The sequence below is a fragment of the Hibiscus syriacus genome, unplaced genomic scaffold, assembly GCF_006381635.1.
Source record: "Hibiscus syriacus cultivar Baekdansim isolate YM2019G1 unplaced genomic scaffold, ASM638163v2 tig00010968_pilon, whole genome shotgun sequence".
NCBI lineage: Eukaryota > Viridiplantae > Streptophyta > Magnoliopsida > Malvales > Malvaceae > Hibiscus > Hibiscus syriacus.
Window position 1 is genome coordinate 2,816,701 of NW_024062239.1, and position 20,411 is coordinate 2,837,111.

Genomic DNA, 20,411 nt, shown 5'->3' on the forward strand with positions numbered 1-20,411 from the left:
CAACAACATTTCTGGCCTCATTCTTCTGAGCTTTTGTTGAACCGGTTTATATTCTGGATTGATTGGAAGCTTGTGTATCACTATATCTGTGCTCAAACCAGGCATATCTTGATAAGACCAGGCAAAGATATCTTTGAACTCTTGAAGGAGATTTATCAATTCTTGCTTATCTGGATTGTCAGAGTAGTGCCAATTTTCACCTCTTTTCTTTCTTCATCTGTTCCCAAATTCACAGTCTCAACCTCTTCTTTGTGTGGTAGAATTTGTTTGTCCTCTTTTTCTACCAATCTTAATAATTCAGTAGGAACATCACATTCCAGTTCATCTTCACAACCATTGATTTCTTCCAGACATATAGGCTGCTCTAAATTTATCACTGGATTAAATCTAGGAATAAACATGCTATTAACACTGTGACACCTGCAAATTTAAGTCGGACATATTTCCGAAAGAATATAGTAAATTTATGAAATAAATAAATGTAAAAATGTAAAGAAAATGTAAAGAATGATTGCCATCTGAAAATTTTAAAGAAAGTTTCTTATATTTAACATAATTTCTTTTACAAGATAACAAAAAGTTTTCATATTTTTGAGCTAAACATAAAGATTAGTTCTGAATATTACTCTGTATTAATATTAAAAACTATGGGAAGATCTTCAGCGGTCCAATTGATGAGTGTTTCTCCAGGAAGACATGGGCGAATCCTATCCAAGTATTTGCCAGTTTTGTTGTCATTCATGATCATGTTGATAAATAATCCATTCATAGCTTCTTCAACTATGTCTTGATCTTTCGTCAACTTTTCTTCTTTAAAGGCTTCAACAAGCTGCTGTTCCACATTAATTGTTCCCCTGATCTGAATGTGGTCTTCAACTGTGGGAAAGACATGTGTTTCCAAAAGATTTCCCCCCCTTTCAATTTTGCCTTTCTGTCTTCACATCTTCTTTTCATCTCTTTGTTCTTTGCTGAAGATTGGGCTTAAACCCTAGCCCAAAACGGTCTTTTTTCATCTTATACTGATAGGAACTGAAATCCCTTGAAGATCTTTCCTAGACCTCTCCCAGTTTAGCTCCGATGCCTAAAGTTGTTGTACCGTCATCTTGGTGCAATCAGACAGTCTGGGATATGGAATTTTGCTTCCTTCTGCAATAAAGGTTGCATTTACAAATTCAAGAGCTCGAAAAGAGCATTCAAGAGCCTCATCATTGGTGTCGATATATGGAACATCGCTTGTTACAGACGCAATGATTTCTTCTTCAGCACTGACGCATATTAGTTGTCCATCAACAACAATTTCAATTTCTGATGTAATGAAGAAGGAACGGCTCCTGCTGAATGAATCCATGGCCTCCCTAATAGACAATTATATGTGGGATGGATGTCCATCACCACAAAGTCAATATTGTACACGACTGGGCCGATTAACAATGGTATTTCCATTTTCCCAAGCACTTCTTTTTTAGTACCATCAAATGCTCGTACCACATTCTGATAACTCTTCATGTGTGATTGATCCAGAGGCATTCTTTGAAGTGTAACTAGGGGCATTAAGTTGAGAGCAGATCCATTGTCAATCAATACTCCTGGCAACACATGACCATGACAATGTGTCGTGATGTTCAAAGCTTTTACTGACCCATTCCGCCTTCCGGTATTTCATCATCTGTGAACGTTAGTAATTGTCAGCGGCTATATGTCCCACAATTCTGTCAAGTTTATTGAGGATATATCTTCGGGGATAAATGTTTGATTGAGGATTTTCATCAAAGCATTTCTATGTGCTTCTGAATTCATCAATAGATCAAGAATAGAAATTCTCGCTTGTTGTTTGTGTAGTTGTTCAACCACACTATACTCACTATGTTTCAAAAATTTCAAAAATTCTTGGGCTTGTTTTTCTGTCACAGGCTCATTAAATGCTGGAGGGGATTCATCCTCAAATACCTTATGAGGTATTGTCACGGCTTTTCCTTTTGCTTTCGCTTGTTCTGAAGCATTGGATGTTTCGGGAGAGTAACATCTCCCACTTCTTGTAAAGAAACCGACCTCGCTCACTGCTTCAGACGACGATGTTGTACTCAGGCTTTGTATTTTCTCGTTTTTCTAAAGAAACAGGTCCTCCTACCATTGAAACATTAGTAGTATAATTCCAAGGTACCCTGCGGGTATCTTTATATGGAAATGGTAGAGGAGTGGTGATAACTACTTTCGGCTTTATTGGTGCAGGAATCACCGTAGATGTTTTTACATTGATGATCACAGGATCATTTATTCTTTGACTTGGTTTAGAATCCTCTGATGAGCAAACATTATCTTCTTTTCTCCTGGCTCTTCTTCAAAGAATTCTATTTCCCTGTTGTTCATCAATTTTTGCACCAAATCCTAAACTCAGGACATAATTGAATTTTATGCCCTTGCTCCTGATGATATTCACAATAATTCTTGCCTTCATTCTGCTTTGGCCTGAATTGTTGTGGAATTATACCGGCTACAGAGAGTTGTTGGAATACCCAAACAAAAGGAGATTTAATTTCAGAAATGTCAGTTTTTGCTTTCTTTCTGTTCTCTTCCTGAATTGCATTTACGTTTTTATCTCCATGATTTGGCAATGGATGATTGATACAGATGGTGTATTGAATTCCAACTTCCCAGTGTTGATCAAATTTTGAACCACCCTTTTGAATGCTAAACAGTTTTCAATGGAATGACCTGTAATTCCTTCATGGTAAACACAGTGTGCCTTTGTATCATACCAAGGAGGGAATGGTGGTTGCATGGGAACCAAGGGATAAGGCCGTATAACATCTGCTTTTAACAGCGAATCATAGATCTCTGCATACGGTACTGGTAAAGGTGTAAAAGACAACTTTCATTTTCTTTTCGAGATCCTCTGGACTCTGCTCGATTAGTGTTTGTTTCCTCTTTCTTAACCCTTGGCTGGGTTATTGTAACACTTTTCGATGAATCTTTGCTGTAAGAATTGGCATTGTTGACCTCATTCTCCTTTTTTCGGTATGCAGGTCTTTTGGAACTAGACCCATCATTTGATTCAATCTTGCCACTTTTCAAGACATTTTCAATTAATTCTCCAGAAATGACCAAATCTGCAAAATTTCTGGTTGCATTCCCCATTAGATGGTTTAAATAAGGAGCCTTCAATGTATGGACAAACATCACTGTGGCCTCTTTTTCTGACAAAGGTGGTTGAACTTGGGCCGCAGTGTCACCATCTCTGGGCATACTGTCTGAATGTTTCATTATTCTTTTTCTCCAAATTTTGGAGAGTCCATCTATCAGGAACCATGTCTGTTACATGGCGATACTGCTCTAAAAATGCTTTAGCCAAATCTTTCCAGGATCTAATGTTGGCTTTGGTCAATTGAGTATACCATTTTAAAGCCGGTCCTGTCAAACTATCCTGGAAGCAGTGAATTAACAATTTCTCGTCCTTCACATATCCTGCCATTCTTCGACAAAACATAGTAATGTGGGATGAAGGGCATGTAGTACCGTTATATTATCAAATTCGGGAGCTTTAAACTTGATAGGGAGGATTAGGTCTGGAACCAAACTCAACTCACTAGCATCAAACCCATAGAATGATTCAGTTATTTCTACAGATTTCATTCGTTCTTCTAAGCTCTTGATCTGTCTGGTCAGTTCTTCATTTACTTTTTGTTTCTCATTCAGCTCATTCAAATCTGGGATCAAATGCTCAGTATTAAGATCCCCTATTTTCACATCGGATATAAGCGGATTTTGCTTGAAGATGCAGGATCCACTTGTTGATCCTCATGTGGTTTGACTTCTTGTAACGCAGATGTACGAGCATTGATTTGTATAGGGGTAGTACCAGAGTGATAAATTGGTTCTGGTGGAAAACCTAGAGGGTATATGGGTTCTTGGTCAAAAGATACAGGATTTTCATGCATTTTTCCACTGATAGCCTGCCTTTTAAACATGTCCTCTATCTTCTTCATACTGTCTTGTGAATTTGTAATGCGGCTTCAATTTTTTCCAACTTCATTCATTTCTTCTTGTTCTTATGATGCTGTTCCTCAATACGCTGTATTTTATCCTCCATAATTCTCTTAGTAGCTTGTCTAGTACCGTAGTGATGTAGTATTTCTCTTTTGGCCAGAGTAACTGCGATTGAAAAATCTTTTAATATTATTTTTTTCAAATTTTAATTAATGAATTTATCTTAATAAAATAAATCATAGCGAAAATTATGAAATGAATGATGAATGTATGCAAAATGCATGTATGTAAAAAAACATTGATCCCAAAAAAGTCAACTGGTCATAGAAATTCATCGGCATACAAAAGTTTCTTTATAATTTCAGAACTACAGATAAGGCATAGCTTTCCTATTAGCTCTATAATTTCTTTCATTAACCATGAAACCTTCTTTCCACACTTAGAAACTGGATCAACTTGATGCTCAATTATTTTGGCTTCAACAGCTAGTTCCCCAACATATCTGGCAACTTCGCTCATTTGAACCATGGCCTCGAACACCATATTACTTCTTTCTTCACTTCTTTCATAGAACTCAGTTGACTTCTGCCATTGTTCATTTGTTCTTTCAAGAGTCTGCTCTAACTCAGTGATCCTGACTTGACTTGTGCAATTTTTTCAAGACTCTAATGCATCTTGCAGTGAAGCATTTTCCTCATTACTTTCTTTGAGGTCATTAGGCCCTAGACGAACCTTTTCTTGAAACAATGATTCTTCAAGTTGCAAAATGTAAGCATTAAACTCTGAGTTTTTGTTTCTAGACTGATCCAGATCTTCTTCCAGTTGTTTGTGGTTCCTGCGTCTTTGATTAAGCTTCTGGATCTGAACATTTGTTTGCATCTTTGCATCCAATTGCTAGCCACTTCTTGTTCTACCTCAAGTCTGGTGTTGAAATTTTTTCTTTCTAATTCCCATTTTTTTTCAATATTGGATTCTTCCATCTTTTGGCCTCTGACTTCAAGTTCAGCAATCAACTGGTCATTCAGATTCAAATCCCTTGAACATGCTATTTTTCTCATCTTCAAACTTATTAAAGATGTATTTTTCATTTCTTCTAAATCTTTGTCTCGATCTCTTTCTCTTTGCATTTCATTCATGATCTCGCGATGCTCAGCCTTGTGTTTATAATTCGCTCTCGTCTGTCGACCTCAAAATCTTCCATTTTTGCTTTCCTTTCTCAAGGCTTTTGAGTAGACGGCTATTCCTTCCTTTCAGATCTTCAACCGTTTTTTCTCGATATTCAATTCTCTGGTCATCTGTACCGTCGATTGGCTAGGTCCTGATGCTTTCGGGGATTTATATAACTCCTGATAATCTTTCTGTAAGGCTCTGTATCATCCTCACCTTTTTCTTTATTTTTTCTCAACATTGCACATTGTGATGAATGAAAGTCAATGTCAACCCCCAACATAGTTTTATCTTGTCTCATTTGATCTAACTCTTCGACCAACCATCTCTTTCTGCTTCAAACTCAGCTCTCAGGATTTCAATCTCTGATGGAACCACCTTGATGCGATCTTCCATAGAAATATCCTCATTTTGATCTGGTAGAGGAATATTTTCATTTTCCTGACAGATCTCCATTCTTCATAATCAAGAGTTAGCATTCTTTTGCTGCTTTAGCTCGGATACAAAAGTTGTTTTCCAAGCTGTAACGGCTTCCATGATATTTCTTTTATAATTTTGCTGTGGAATGCAAACTCAGATGACTGTAGTCCAGCAGTAACAGGTACAAATTGACGACCTTCATACTGTCTTATAACCAGAAGTGGTGCATATCCAATTCCTCCCCATAATCCGAGCAGCATTATCCAGTTGTAATCACCACATTTGTAAATGAATTCCCTTTGTATTTGCCACGGGGCTCGCCAAACAATGTCATTGCTTTGCAGATTTCGAAGGCATTAATCCACATATCTTTCTTAATTTCTTTCGGCCATTCCTGCTCCAGAAATTATTTAATGGGTGAGTAATCCGTATTAAAGCGTCGGTATGAAACCTTTCTGTCTTCCAGAAATGACTACGGATCCACACATATAACAACTGAGTACACCCTGAGAATCGTCCACCTCCTAGTCTTCTACAAGCATTTAACGATCTGAAGGTCTCTGCTAGGATTGCAGAAACAGGATTAATCTTCTTCGGTAGCTGTTCAAACAAGTCTACCACTGCAGCTTCATATCCCAATACTTTTGGGAAGATGACCATACCATATATACCCAGAGCAAATAGATCGAATCGTACTTTAATATCTGGATGGCTCTGAATAAGTTCTCTGATGTTGGTCCAAGCAATGCCTTCGCTTTCGCCTTTTGTTTTGTACGGGATGCTACCATTCTTCTCTACTCCGGCAATTTTTGCTAATTTAACTCGGAAGGGTTGAGTTTTAATTGACTTTGAATAGATTCGATTCTCCAAAGCCCCTTCGATATGTAACAAAGTTGTGTTCTTCAATAGTAGGGACCAAGTCCTCCTTATTGAAAGTGAAGCAATTGTACCCTGGATTCCAGAATTGAACTAGGGCTCGGAGTAATTCATCATCAACTTCTACATAGAGCAGATATGGGATGTCTCCGTAAGTCTGATAAAACTGCAATTTTTTGTTTGAATCCCAACTTTTCCCAAATGCTTCGCAAATCTTGCATATCATTTCTTTTTAGTGAAACTGAAGCATAACTGGCCAAGTCAGATACATAATCATCCTGCAGACTATCTCCTTCTTGTCTTTGTAAATCCTCAGCCCACTGTCTTACTTCTGAGTTCAGAATTATTGATTTGAACACTTTTTATCCATAGATGAAGGCTTTCCAATGAGACAATTAACACAAGGATCAATGTCTTTATCCTGTATGATGCAATGCAACAGAAAAATAAGAAACACAAAAAAAGAAAATAAATAGTTTACATAAAAAATTCAATAATAACATTTTTAATTAAACTGCTTTTCTAAATTTAAATAATTTAAATAAACATGTAATTTAAACAATAAATAAATTAACAGGAAGACAGAATTCATTTCTGTGTGTACACCTATTGGACAAAATTTCGGCATGACTTCGGATTGGAAGAGTTTCTAAGGTTTTTTTATATGCAGGTTTCAGATCTAGGAGTAAAGGTACTCGAATTGTCCATGTTAGTGCCCCCTTAGGCTGCTAACCCTCAACCCTAGTCCATCACAGACTAAAGTGGATCGAGTTCAATTCGAGGGGATACATTTCTCTATATTGACACGGAGAATAAATTCTCACGAAGACATAGAGCATATGAACCCGGAAGTTACTTGCAGGTCTGACACGGGAATAAATTCTCACGAAGACGTCGCTTTCACCCCCACTTAAAAGGGACAACTCAATTATAGAGCTTTATGTTATGCAATGCAAGTGTTGTGTGTGAGGAGAAATGCTCAAACCTTTGACAAAAAAAATAAAATAATAAATAATAATGAAATAAAATACTTCAAATAAAACATATAAATATATAATAATAATAAATAAATAAAAATTTGAAAAGAAAGAATTAAAAATTAAATATATTAACTTTAATTTTTAATTAATAGAGACAATTTATAATTAATTTTTAAAAGTTTGACCGTCCCCAGCAGAGTCGCCAAGCTGTCGTAACCGGGTTTTCCGGGCACGAAATATTAAATTTGGCGGGGAAATTGATGTGAATAAATAATTTTGAAAATAATTTGTGAGTCGCCATCGACCTTTGAATCAGGTAGGTCGAATACCTAAAAATTTTTCTTTTAAAAGAGTTTTATAAAAAAAACATCAATTAAAAAATGAACTGATCTGCGTTTTATAACCAAAAACCTCGTTCTTAATAATAAAAAGGGATTCGTGGTCGGTTACGTTTAGGGAAGGATTAGCACCCCTACAACGCCCAAAATTGGTACTTTTTAATTATAAATTGTCTCTATTATTAAAATTTAAAAATTCAAAAATATATTTAATTTATAATCTATTATTTCAAAAATTATATAAAAAATATTTATTTATTTATAAATATCAGAAAAGAACTAGGTGCCTTAAGAAAGCTCTTTTCTTTGATATTGATAAATTTTAAATAATATTGTTTAATTTTTAATTTTAAAACATCAGAATAGAACATCCAGTTGTTTTAAGATGTCCTTTTCTCGATATTAAAATAAATATTTAAAAATTACTATTTATTATATATATGAAAAATAAAACATACTACTAAAACAATATATTTAAAACAATAAAATAAATGAAAACATAAAAATAACTGACTAATTACAGTAAAAATAAAATAAAAATCTAATTTATAATTAACCAAAATTATAGGGATTAAACATGCTATTTTCTTATTTAATAATTAGTGATAAATAAAATTATCTAAAATTCGGATTTATAAAATAAATTAATAAAATAAATTAAAAATAAACTAAGGATTAAAATATTATTATTAAAATTGAGGGATTAAATCTGTTATTTATCCTAAATATATTATTTTAATAAAAAGGACTAAAATGAATAAAATTAAAATTCAAAGACTGAATTAAAATTATTATAAATTCAGTTTAGTGACCAAAATGTAAATTTACAAATACGAGGGACTGCGGACGGGGTTTAACTATTCATAATTACGCGCATAGTCCTTCCCGAAACGACGTCGTTCGGGAAGGACTATAAGAGTCCAAAAAGGCTGGCCGAAGGGCCAACCTTCATTTCCATTTTCTTCTCTCTCTCTTCACTGAGAGAGTTTTAAACTCTCTGCCTCTCTCTAGCTTCCCTCATCGGAGAGGAAGCCGGTTACCGTCGGCCACGTGGGCCGCCGTGAATATCACCACCGGCCACCGCATCCGGTGGCCGGAAAAAAATTTTTTATACGATAGATAGATCGGACCGTCCTAAGGACGGTCCGGTGTTCTCTTCCTTTAAAAGGCTCCTAATCGGAGCAAATCTTACAAAAATACCTTCGATGTTTCGAAGGTTCTGACGAGATCCGGTGGTCAACGCTTCCTCGGTAAGTCTCTTCTTCCTTTTTCTTTTTTTTTCTTCTGGTTCTTTGCTGCTGAGATCGTTGGTATTAGTTGTTTTTTTCTCTCTGTCTTTTCTTCGTTCTCGTTCTAGTTTCTGTCCTCTCCTCTTTTTTCTTCGCAGATGGGGTGGTGGCTTTTATAGCCACCACCGGTGTTCGTCTCAGACCGGTCCGAAGAGGGGGCCTCGGTGAGTCATCGGACTACCAGTGGTGACTCACCCCGTAGCCTTGCATGGACGGCTGTATATGATCTTTGGAGTCTTCGGTTGGGACGTGGCAGCGGCGGAGGCGGCGAGGGCTGTCGGCAGCCGCGTGGAAGCTGGAACGGCGCCGCGTGGCCCTAGGGTATCAAACCTAGGGTTTCCTTCTGGCACCATCTAGACCGTTGGATCTTATCAGATCTAACGGCTGTGAGCTGAGGCGGCTGATCCAATTAGGGTTAGGGAAACCTAACTGGAAACCCAAATATTTAGGGTTTCTGGTTGGATTTGGACCGGTTCTGGTTGGTTTGTAACTGGGCCGGTCCAATTGTAATTGGGCCTGTAATTATTATTTTTTAATATATTTAATAATAATGATAATAATAATAATAATAATAATGATAATAATAATATTAATAATAATAAGGATAATAATAATATTAATAATAATAATATGGGTAAAAAAAATTTAGTATCTTCACGTTGTCTTCACTAAAACGAAAAATCTTGAGTTCCCGATATCGGATTGATGCAAATCAAAAATTGTTGGAAAGATAAGAGAGACAATTGTATATACAGAAGACATGTTGACCAAATAAGATCATGATCCAATTTAAAAAGTCGTCGCAAGTCAACTGCTATTCTGATCTTTTTTTTCAAGGCTTGGACAAGTTAATCATTTGGAAGAGTTATTACTTATTCTTTTGATGTGAGCCTTGCGATGCATGTATCATCATCCCTTTCTTCAAAAAGATTCGACCTCGAATATGAAACATTAAAGGGAGCATCATTAGAATCATTTAATGATTCATTAACATTATGCTTACCAAATAGATATGCTTTGAATCTTCGAGATTTTGTTCTTCTAATATGTTCGAGTAGAAAAATTAGTCCAAAGAATCATGTATTATGGACTCTGGTGCATGTATCATTCCCCCACTTCTCAAAAGGATTCGTCCTCAAATCTTTGGACTCTCATAAATTGTGATTCTTCATTGATATGGCAAAGTGATTAGGGCTTTCAGGTGGTAACTCGTCAAGAGGGTCACCTAGCACTATTCGACATCTCTTGGCGATAGAAGATGACTTGGGCCAGTCTCGTGTTGCTTTTACTTTTCATCATTACATGGATTCCCTTTGAACGAACTATAAAGCTTGTGGAGTGTTCAAATCATGTTTCGTCATTAAGACATCACGACTAAGGTTTCCTGGATGTAGTCTTTTCGTAACAATATAATTCTTTGGTTTCTTCGATATTGTATGTTTGATAAGGTATGATGGAACCTTAAATTAGATTGGTTTGGTGTTGTTTTCCTCTTTTCGGTGGTAATTCGTTAGGTGGATCACCTAACACTTCTCGAAAATCATGTAACAAAGATGAAAACACACTAGGCAAATCCTTGTTAATGTTAGAAATCGAAACAATTGATTCCCTAAAGCAAACAAGGATGCAAGGTTGTTTTTAAAGAAGGTTCTCTCTCAATTCTTTTGTGCTCACACATAGATTTTGAGTCACTCTTTTCTTCTCACATTTAGGTTCACTCACCTCCCATGGTCATTATTCTTTTGGCTTTGTAACTAGTGACCAATTTTGATTTTGCCTCTTTCTCAGCTTTTTCTTTTTTTGCTTTCTTACCTCCTCACAATTTATCATTTGATCTTATCATTTGATCTTTAGGGGTTGGAAGTGTGACATTCTTTGCTGGTCGTTCTTTCTCCTTGTCAGGTTTGTCATCTCTTGCTTTTTCAGAGAAGATGGAGTAGAAGAAGAGGAATGATTTGAAGGATTACCTTGGTAAGAGGATGAAGTACATTGGTAATGTTCTCTGAATCGGAATCTCCTTTGGATTTGTGCTTCAATTGTCATTGATTTTTTTAGTGTATCTTCAAGGTTTTGTACCCATGGAGGTCAAGAATATCAGTGATGTTTGAGTTCAAGTCGACGACGAATCTTGACATGGTGACCTCTTTTTTTTTTATGTTAGCCCTATTGAGTAAGGACTGCATCTCCTTGTAGTAGTCTTCAATTGAACTTCTACCTTGTCGAAGTCGGTGTAGTCGTAGTTAACTTCTCGTGTATAATGTGTCAGTAGGAATCGCTTCCTCATGGTTTGTTTGAGTTCGATCCAAGAAGTGATTGTTGCATCCACCAAGTTGAGCATATCCTTCGAATTGCATGGTGATGAGGGGAACTGTTTAGCTTGGGGGTAGTCATGGTATGCAAACATGAGATCAACTTTTCCTTCCCAATCGATCTACCTGTCCGGATCGTTGTCTCCTTTGAAAGACGGGATCGTGAACTTTGGTTTTGTAAAGAGTTCGGGTGCTTGGAAACGTGGTTGTTCTCGCCTGGATACCAAAAGTTCAGCATTGTTTGGTATTGGATTCTGGTTTAGTAGATCTAGTTGTGGTTCTTGTCGTTCTCTCAGTCTCACAGTTTCATCAAATCTTTCAACTTGAGTCGTGAGTCGGGCAAGTGCGGCTAAGATAGCCGTAAGTGTCTTGTTGTTATTGTCGTACATCCTGAAATCATAACACTCAAAAGAAAATTTTAAAGTAAAATAAAAAAAAAGAAAGAAAATTCAACAAAGCAAGAAACCTCACAAGTCACTCCAAGAAAGTAACACAATGAGAGGCAAGTAAGCTGATCTTGTACTCTTTAAAACTCACTTTACCAAGTAGTCTTCCACAGTTCGTATCGGAGTTTGATTACTAGAAAAGGCGATAAGAAAAACTTAAAAGCTCTAAGAGGTCAAACAAAGGATAGACTCCAAGAGAATGAGAATGCAAAGAAGAAAGAAGTATGCAAACTCTTTAGTCCTACTAACACAGGGAAGATAATGTGTTAGATAATGAAAAAGAACAATAAAAAGGAAAAACAAAAAAACCTAAAGTACTAAGAGTCAAAGAAAAGAAGAACAAAACTAGAAAACCTAGAAATCGCTGGATCAACTTGAGCAACGTTTTTGAGGGGGTGACCGGTGTCCAAATATTTTGGAAAAATTCTTGAATGTCTTTCGATGTGTCAAGAAACCACCTGTAAAATTTCAAAACCAAATACCTTCAGTAGTATCCAGTAGACTCTCTTGAACGGTGAGTTCTCAAACAATCTATTTTTTGTGATCGCTTTGTTTGAAAGTATTCTTGATCTCAAAAAATTATGATTTTTTGTGTGAATGATCTTGAACATATGAAGTTTCAATCTGGAAATTTTCACCATGAAATTACTCCTGTAGAATTTTCAAGAAATTCGACAAGATTCTAGACCGAATCTGCCCGATGAAACTTGAATGATGTATTTGAAGGCTCTAATGAACTTCTATTGGGATGAAATTTGGACAGGAGATTAATCTTAGAATGAATATGATATCTGGAGAATATCAACCCTAAATTCTTTCGTTTGTAATTTTTCAATTTTGCGACTTTTTTTTGGCTTTTTGATTTTTTTGGCCTTTGATTTTTTTGGCCTTTTTCTTTTTTGAAAAAATAGCAAACTAACAAGAATGATTTGAATTTAAATTAAAATTAAATAAAAAAAACCTAAAACGATGAATCTTTTGTGAACTAGCTCCGTTGGGGTACCTAGATGGTTTTGTGTGCAAGAACAAGCAAGATTGCTTGCTTCTTTCCATGAATCGGCCCAAATCTGATACCAATTGATAGGGAAGTGGTGGAGGGTTAATGAACGTTGCTCTTGTTGAAGAATCAAACCTAGAAAGCTCTAGACTCGATGAAGAACAATGGGGAATGATTAGGGGAAGGTGACGACAACAAGTAGGGTTCTTTCTTTTAGGTGCTAGAAACAAGATAAACAAAATATAAAGAAATTGAAAATAAAGTAAGATAACCAAGAAATCAAAAGATTCTCCTTTATGAAGGTGAACGGTAAAGATGATTGATGGCACTAAAATAAAATTGAGTTTTAGCAGCGTTTTTTGTCCTATAGAGGCGTTTTTAAGCGCCACTAAAAGTATTTGCGGCGATAGGAAAAACGTTGCAAGAAGCGCCGGCAATACCTGCGCCGCTAAAGTTAACGGCGTTTGAGAACAAAAAGCACCGCAATAGGTTAAGATCTATAGCGGCGTTTTTTGAAACAAACGCCGCAAAAGGTCGATATATATAGTGGCATTTTTGGAACAAACGCCGCAAAAGGTCGATATCTATAGCGGCGTTTTTAGAACAAACTCCGCAAAAGGTCGATATCTATAGCGGCGTTTTTGGAACAAACGCCGCAAAAGGTCATATTTATAACGTCATTTTTGAAACAAACGTCGCAAAAGGTCATATCTTTAGCGGCGTTTTTAGAACAAACACCGCAAAAGGTCAAATCTATAGCGGCGTTTTTGTAACAAACACCGCAAAAGGTCAGATCTATAGCGGCGTTTTTATAACAAACGCCGCAAAAGGTCATATCTATAGCGGCGTTTTTTTTATACAAACGCCGCTAATTACCTTTCTTTAGCTAAGATGATTTTGCATATTTCATTTTTACTCTAAATCACCTAAATTTAATAACATCTAGCTTTATCTAATTAACAACAAACATACATTTTAATAAAGACACAAGTTATGTAGAAATACTTAACAACAAAATAAATTAAAATTTATAAATATTAAAAATAAATGTATTGTAGTTTTACATTTTAGCTTAGGTAATTCACTCTCCCAAAGAGAAAGTATGCATTTGAAACAGAAGATTTGGCAACTATATCAACATACTATATAAAATCAGTTATGAATGATTCCTATACACGGCTGAAGAGCTAAACAATCATGCTTTCGGAAAACACTTGAAGACAAAGATCATGCATGTTGGTAATAGATTACCAGGCGAGTACTCCAGTAGCACCAAGGAGCAAAAAAATTGGCGACCAAAATTGGATAGCTGTAAGAAAAACCATTCAAAACAAGTAAATAGAGGTATCACCAAGAGTGGCATTTAACAAAGAAAGCACCAAAGCTGGGAACATAACATATAAATTAAGTGGTTTGCAATCTTTGCATTCAACTTACTCATTTGCAATTTTGTTAAAGTTATCACTATTCAGTGGTATGGAACCCTAAACAACTTCATCATCAACTTCCTTTTCATGCTAAATGACTTGTGGAATCGGTTCTGAACGATACTTAGCACCCGTGAGCCTTAAATCTGGATCTATAGTAAACTTTCGAATTGTTTTTGTTATATTCAACCTGTTCTGTTAACAGAATGCACAAAATTAGTCATCTGGACCAGAGTTCACATGTTAAAAGGCCACCAAGAAAATACACACAGACAACTTGAAGAATGAGTAAGAGTACAAATATTGACAGGAAAATATTAACCCATGCAATTATTGTAAGAACAAATGCTTCAGTGATAGAAAAACCCAGGGTTGAAACAGATTATCGAAATCAACCATAGAAATGTCCTAGCAAGTGAAACTACCCGTAGGTTAAGAATGTCAAACAAATACTTCAAGAGGTAAAAACCCTCCACCTAGAAATTTTTCAGAATTCATTCTCCTAAAACGAGTTACATACAAACATAATACAAGTTCATGGAAATATACAAATATTGTGAATGAAATGAATCAATGTTCACATGTCAAAAGTAAAAACTGACCAAAAAGAAGCTAAATTGCAGCAAACTTAATCTAAGTAGCAGAGAATGGATAAAGAGAAAAACCTTCTTTTTCATTCGACAACTTAGTTGACCTCTTGTAACCAAAGAGTTAACCTCATCGATCGGCTCAGCTTCAGTCCAATCAGGAGGAGCGATCCATCATAAAAAAGGTGAATGTTAAAGACAAATCAACATATTTCATGAGGCATCAAATGAATTTCAATATCAGCAATAGCATAAAACAAACAACTGAAGTCAAGAATCGAAAGACTTACTCAATGGCTAAAGCTAATTGCTTGATAACAGATGTTGGAGGAAAACTTTTGGTGTCCACGGTATTTAAAATGTCTACAGAGGGAATTGCTTCTAAAGCCTGTATGACAACAATCTCATTAAGAAATCCCTTCATTTGAATTTTATTAGAACATGAAATAGACATTTTAAATCTCATTACAACAACTCTCACTTGCAGGTGAGCAAAAATAAATATAATCATAAATATACCTTTGATTCCGTATCGTTCTTTACTTTTAAAAAGTATAAGTTTTCATCATAGAATGCAACAGCCGTGGTTGAATTTTCAACTTTCTCTGAATCTTCAACTCCTTTTCTCCCTAACCATATATTCTTGAATCTTTCCTGCCATTCTTGCTCGGTCCCCAAAATTGCAGGCATCCATTTTGAATGCTTTGCCATACTAAGTACTCGGCAGAATGTTGAAGCATAGTTTGGTAGCTGGAAAAGTGAAGGGAAACTAAATAGCATACAAATTGCAAATCCTCCAATTCGAGTCCAAGCAAAAACTAACTAAACTCTACGACTTTTTTACTCAAATAAGTCAAACATACTTCTAAACTTTACTTCATTTTCTCAGCAGCCAAAAACGGTTCCAAGAATCGTCTAAAGATAGAAATAATAATAACGAAAACAGTCTAATCCTACATTTTAGCTTAAAAAGAAAGCCACATTTCAGTTCCAAAGTTCAACAAAAAATTACCTTAGAATCGTCTTCTCTCGTCGGAGATTGATTTTTGAATTCATTCGGATATGATAATTCACAATCTTCACCAAACGAACAACAACCAAACAAGATAAAAAAAAATCTATGTCACTAATATCTAATAACAATATCATAAAGACCGGAAAATGATAAAAGGAATCTAAAAATAGCAAAGCATAAAAATAATAACAATAAAATTTTGCAATAGATATTTAAAACCAAAAATATAGAGTTCAAATTTACCTAGATATGATTTCAAATCAGTAAGAACTCTTTCGGCTTTGGCAGCTGCGGAGTGGAGAGCGATTCTTGCTCTGGAGACAAACGACGGAGCTTCCATATCGTGCACCGTCGGTGCGCACTTTACGATTAGGAGCGGTAAGAAGAAGAAAAGTGAAATATGGAGATAATTTGTTATAATGGAAATGGATCAAAACGGTGTATTCCTTATATATATATATATATATATATATATATATATATATATTCAGATAGAGAACACAGAGGAGAGAAAACACAAAATATTTCGGAAACTTTCGATCGAAAAATGAGAAAAGAGATTTGGTTTCGCGAGAGAGCGTTGACTATGGGAACATGGGAGAAACTGAGATGAAGAACTCTTCGGCAACTAGCAGCAGATGGGTTTGGGTAAACGGCGAGAATGAAAACATAGATGAAGGGGAAAAATGAAAAAGGGTTAAAGGGGTGAGACTTAGAAATTTAAAACTTGCGGCGTTTGTAAATTGAAAAGCCACTAATGTACTACTAATGTACTGATAAATTACGACATTTATTCAAAAAATGCCACTATAGTATGAGTATTTAGCGGCGTTTGTTGGAAAACGCCACTAAAGTATGGGTATTTAGCGGCGTTTTTTTGCTTAAAACGCCATTAAAGTATTATGTTTTAGCGGCGTTTGTTGAAAAATGCCACTAAAGTACATGGTTTTAGCGGCGTTTGTCTAAAAACGCCACGATATATGTACCCTATTGCGGCGTTTGTTTAAAAACACCACTAAAGAACGACTATATGACGGCATTTGTTTACAAATGCCACTAAAGTACTGATATTTAGCGGCGTTTGTCAAATAAACGCCACTAAAGTACTTATATTTAGCGGCGTTTGTCAAATAAACACCACTAAAGTATGAGTTTTAGTGGCGCTTGTTGAGAAACGCCGTTAATGTTATAAATTTAGTGGCGTTTTGGATATAAACGCTGCAATATGTACAAATTTAGTGACGTTTTCTTTGAAAATGCCGCGACAAACACCGCTATAAACGCCGTTATATACCTGTTTTGCTGTAGTGTGGTGTGGATGAATATGTGGAAAATCGATGGATAACCTATCGAGCCCTCCTAGTCGCAATGAAAAGGCAAGGACGATAATATGACTCTAACCAATCCTCCTAGTCGCAATAAAAAGGAAAATTGAAGTGTGAAGATTAATCTCCCTCACATGAACTTGAAAGAACTCCAGGAGGAGAAGTTTCGAAGGCACAAGGCAATCAGCACTTGCAAAAACGAACTCTCGTTGTATTATTAATCAAATAAATCTGAATTACAAAGTTGAATGAAACCTCCTTTATATAGGGGCTGAATTCTAAAGGTCTTAAATAATTAATGAGTAAAATAATAACAAACTAAACCATGTATTGACTCTAATTCCTAATAAAATAATAATAATTAAAGTTAATGTTTTAACGCAGCCTTAATTCCTAATAAAATAATAAATCTAATCCTAAAAGATAATGCATCATCCTATATTAAATTATATTACAAATAATCAATATAAATATTTAAATTCGTAATATTTACAAAACCACGTATTAATCTCGAATAGGAATTTCTGCATGCGCTGTCTTCACTAAAACGAACGTATCTTGAGTTCCTGATATCGGATTGATGCGATTCAAGAATCGTTAGAAAGATAAGAGACAGACAGTTGTATATACAGAAGACATGTTGACCAAATAAGATCAGGATCCCATTTAAAAAGTCGTCGCAAGTCTACTACTATTCTGATATTCTTTTCCAAGGCTTGGACAAGTGGATCATTTGGAAGAGTTATTACTTCTTCTTTTGATGTGAGCCTTGCGATGCATGTATCAATTATTGTTTGGTGTCTTACATGTATATGTTGGTAGTTTTCCCCCTAACGGAGGATGACATTATTCATCAATGAAAAATGCATGGTTTTCAGAATCGGACCAACGAACCGGCCATGCTACCGGTTCACTGGTTCAACCGGTCGAACCGGTCCGACCGGTCGGAAGAACCGTACGACGTCATAATTATTTAAAAATTAAATAAAAATACCAAAAGTATTTAATAAAAAATAATTTTTTATATCACAAGTCATATTCAAAGCAAGTCATAACATATATAAGTTAAAAATCATAAAATCAAGTGAAACAAAATGATTCAAATTAACTTCAACATAATATTTAAGGTAAACCATATTAAATATTAAATATAATTATATAACTATAATTAAAAAATAAATTTGGGGCTAAAAAAATCATAACAAAATGATATTGTTTGGTTTATTTTTTTTCAAACAATACTACATGGCTAAGAAACATAGAAGAGCATCCCAAAAGTCTAAAGAGTAAAAATATGAGAACAAAACAATCCCACATGGCTAAGAAACATAGATGAACATCTCAACTAACTTCTATAAATAATAGAGGTAATTTGGCATTCAAAATCATGGAGATTTTTGGTGAGCATTGAGTGAATTATTCTTTCACTTCAATCAAGCTCAAATTTTAGGCTTCAATCAAGCTTCTAAATTTTTTTTGAGTTCAAGCCTTTTCGAGTTCAAGTTTCAATATTATATTTCAAGTTCGAGTTGAACTTGATAATTTTTAGCTCGTGAGTTTGAGTCGAGTTGAACTTATTTTAAAGTTTTCAAGTTCGAGTCGAGCCCAGTAATATTTGAGTTCTACTTGGCTCGTTTAACAAACGATGTTGTTTGGTTTAATTTAAAAAAAAAAATTGGCGGTTTTTTATGGGTTTTCTCAGTTTTTTCCGGTTTTCATTCGGTCTGATTCGAACGGTTCAACGGTTCTGGCCGGTTCACTAGTAGCGGTTCAACCGGTGTAAATTAAATCGGACTAGACAATAATTCCCGATTAAGTCCTGTCCAATTTTTAAAATACTGTGAAAAACGTTAAAAAGACATATCATAAGTACACTATGAAAAAACACAAATCCAACTTTTATGTAAATCTGTGGACCTATTGTAGGGGTCAGGTTTGTTTGGCATCTATGCCCCTGCCCTCCAAACAGTATGGGAGCCTTTCGTACTGCTCACACTCCTAGATCTTCACGGCACCTCCTCCACCATAGTGTGAGCTGCTCCCAGCTCCAAAAAGCGAGGCCTAATAAAAATTCTCTTTCAACAACACCACAAAAAAAAAAAAGTAAACTGGGAATTATTATTTTATAAAAAAAAACTAAAAAACAAGGTTTGGAACCCTACTCCCCAACAACTACAAGGATGCTTGCTTGCTGGCATCAAAGCCCTTCATTATTATTAGTAAGATGGGGTGGAGGGCGCACAGCCCATTCTATGCTCCTTTCCTGAGCGTTTCACACTAAGCTCTTCAATCCTGCCTTTTGCCTCTCTAGCGCAGTAGTGTTCACTGGATGAGCTACTGAAATCTTCTCTTCCAAGAAAGAAGCACAACCTGGTTGATAGCTTGTGGCCTAGCAAATACCCTAACATAACATTAGTGTTTACCGGATAAACTAATTAGCTTTGTATTCTTAAAAAGCTGAGTGCCTTTTTTTTATACTGCAGATGGCGGATCAGAGAATGGATGAATAATCTAATAAAAACTTTAATGAAGCGATTTCGATGGGGCTTTATGCTTGCTGGTTTTATAGCACTGGCCATGGCAGCAATAAGCAGGAATCTCGAGAACAGTCAAAACTACTGGATTTGGCACAGGTTTGGATTTGTGCATCCTTTTTGTTTTATAAATCTTCTGGCCTCTCCCTTTCTCTACGCACACACGCACACGCACATGTATATTTATCATATTTGATTGTAAAGCTTTGATGCAGTGTCTGGCATGTCACCATATACACATCTTCTTTCTTCTTCATCTGTTCAAAAGTAAATACCATAAACAGCGGGAACGAGATAGCCAGCAGATGGAAACTATCAGTTAACTCGCCAAGATTCTCTGTCGAGATGTTCTTAGGAAGAGGGAAGACTGGAGATAGAGAATGAAGTGAAATAGAAAGGAATAAAGTACTGTCAAGACATGCGGGATAATTTCCATCTGCCACAGTAATTTGTACAACCAAATGAAAGACCACCTCTTCAATAGCTTTCTTGAAAAATTTCCCTCTCTACCTTTGATTTTATGTTAGAAGTACCTTTGAAATTATTTCCTTGTTGTATATATATACACACACATGATTGTATACCACCACTAGTCCGGGGAAAGAACTAAGGCAGGATAAGAAAAAATGTTTCGAAGTGATTGAGAGGTAATTAATGATGGATTGAGGGTGCTGCCGGTACGGTTGCACTCTTAAAATTTTTAAATTTCATATAATT

General features: G+C 35.7%; 1 long non-coding RNA gene across 1 annotated transcript; it reads right to left on the reverse strand.

Annotated features, from left to right (window-relative positions):
- Positions 1 to 1,045: 1,045 nt before the first annotated feature.
- LOC120204514 lies at positions 1,046 to 19,479 on the reverse strand. Its single transcript, XR_005523946.1, has 4 exons — positions 19,078 to 19,479; positions 15,649 to 15,655; positions 5,495 to 5,500; positions 1,046 to 1,058 (listed from the first exon to the last, which is right to left on the reverse strand). It is a non-coding gene; the product is annotated as an uncharacterized LOC120204514 (long non-coding RNA).
- Between the last annotated feature and the right edge of the window lie 932 nt (positions 19,480 to 20,411).